Below are 2,500 nucleotides of genomic sequence, written 5' to 3'. Positions count from 1 at the left end.
TCTGTCTGATTTACGATTTGGCAGTCTTTGTTGAATCTACTTATTATAACATCTAACTTTTGTAGTGAGCAGATGTCTACCATAATCTACTGGGGCAGGGTATTTCTTATTAAAGTTAGTTGATTCATTTAGTAAAATGCCTTTTAAACATATCTCTTCACAGCTGTAAGTTTTATCAGATATGAACTTATCAAAAGCAACTATATAGTCTAGATTATTTTTACAGACAGGCATAAGGGGGAAGGGATAAACCTAGGATTAAGGCTAAGTGTAGGTTTACAGTAAGGGGGGGCGTTAGATAAATCTAAAACTTTATCTTGTTGCTGAAGATTATTCTAAAAGCTATTGTTTATTAAGTTATTTAACTCACGGGATAGTATGTTGGAGTGTCTCGTTATTATAGGCAGCAACGTCGGAACAAAATGAAACGAGATATTTGTACAGATTGGTCCGTTGTGATGAGACGAAGATTAGACTGGTTCCATATATAACTCTGCGTATACAAATACGTCATGATTCGTGTTTATAATTCTTTCCTCCAGGAATGTGTTGTGTGAGAGTGGAAAGAGTGGGAAGGGGTCCTTTTGCGGAGTCTATCTCCCGAATCCGTATATTTTTGAAAGGATTTGTTCCTTAAGGAATTATTGTAAAAAGTGTTCTTGATTTTTCAGCCGTGAAGTGAAGTCCAATTATTTCTTTCTCAAACTTGCAAAAAATAGGCTTGACTTCTGGATGTGACCGAAAAAACATAGAAAGTTGAATTCCATAATAGGCCAAAATGACTGGAAAAATTTTTGTTACAACAGAATTCCATCTAATAAAAGGAGCCTATAAAAACTCCAAAATATATACAATTGAGAAAGCGATCCATAAAGCAAATGTAATCTTCTACTGACCCTCTCAAGACAAGACGAGAGAAACACCCAGCAATAAAATAAAAATCCCACACCTGAACAAGATTAAGAAAATGACACGAACTCTCGGAAACTAACCCTTTTGCCTTTATCTACCCAAATACCCTTAGCCAAATCCCAGATTAATGTCCAACAAAAGCCACTCCTCAAAGACACAGGAGTACATGAAATCCCATGCCTAGACTGTAACCAATCTTATATCAGTTTCAATCAGATATTAATTAATACAACATAAATGGCCAGTTAGGTATGGACAACAGGGCTCAGCTGTTTATAACCATATAAATAACTGTAACCACAGAATTAAACTGGAATTTGTCACGACAATTTATAGCAGCAATTGTCGATACAAAAGCCAGATGGTGGCGTCACCTTTAATTAAACAAAGAAAGGTAATGAATATCTTCAAGGGCTCCTGTGATTTGGATATCATAAATAAAATCTTCCTCCAACCAACACTTAAGAAGATTAAAGAGAAATTTTCAGCTGGGGTTAATTACTCAAATGGCTTCCTCTGGATAGATCTTGTGGTATAAATGCCACTTTTTTTCTAACGTTTCTCATTCATTACCTACCTGAAGAGATAGTACAGTCTCTAAAATATAGTATTTATTTTCTGCGTTTGGGCATTTATATGGGCTCATTTTATAACATGGAATTCTGTTGTAACAACAATTTTCCCATTTATATATATATATATATATATATATATATATATATATATATATATATATATATACATATATATATATTAACTTTTCTACTAAGTCAAAGAGGTTATGAAAAGTCTGAAAAGTTTCATACAAATCCTGAGATACTGGGAGAGGTCACTATACATAGGGTCATTAGAGGTTACTACCGACCTACTGATCATTTAGGGTTGTATTGTCACTAGAATGAGTAATCATTCAAAATATCAAGTCCATCGGACGAAGTGAATAGGTCGAAAATTTAGTTAACATTTTTAACCCAAACCGACAGACAGATGCAGAAGTCAAGTTAAGTAGAAGCATGTAATAAGAGGTACTCTGATTCGTTCCACCCCAGTGGGGTGGAACGTTTTTATCAATGCATAAGGACTTTTAAAAGATACAACGGTTTTTTTATACGTACATACATAGTAACAAATATTTTACAATGTGTAACTGGGATGGCCTTTGTAAGTAGTATCATTATTACATAACACTAATGACCTTTGTTACCTTTTTAATTCATGGTATTATTTACGTTATATTCAATTGCATATAATTTGCGTCGTCAGTTTATATCCGTCAGTGTATGAAAGAATCTTTCACTGCTTTCACTATAACAATCCAGTGATACACTTAATTTAACATTACGTTATATTAAAATGCAAACAATGGTCATTGTTTTATCCGCAAGAATTAACTATCGTTCATTGGCATAGTACTTTTTAACTCCGTTGTATCAATTTCGTTCAGATTTTCTTCTCAAACTTATTTACTATTATTTTACAAACAAATGTTCAAATTATATTTTTGAGACATTCGTGCCTTCTTGTTTTAGGGGGACAGTAGCTGGGTCGATCCCCGACATCAGGACACGGCGTGGGTGAGCGTTAGGCT

The sequence above is a fragment of the Macrobrachium nipponense genome, chromosome 35 (assembly GCF_015104395.2).
Source record: "Macrobrachium nipponense isolate FS-2020 chromosome 35, ASM1510439v2, whole genome shotgun sequence".
NCBI lineage: Eukaryota > Metazoa > Arthropoda > Malacostraca > Decapoda > Palaemonidae > Macrobrachium > Macrobrachium nipponense.
This window is presented reverse-complemented; position numbering follows the sequence as displayed.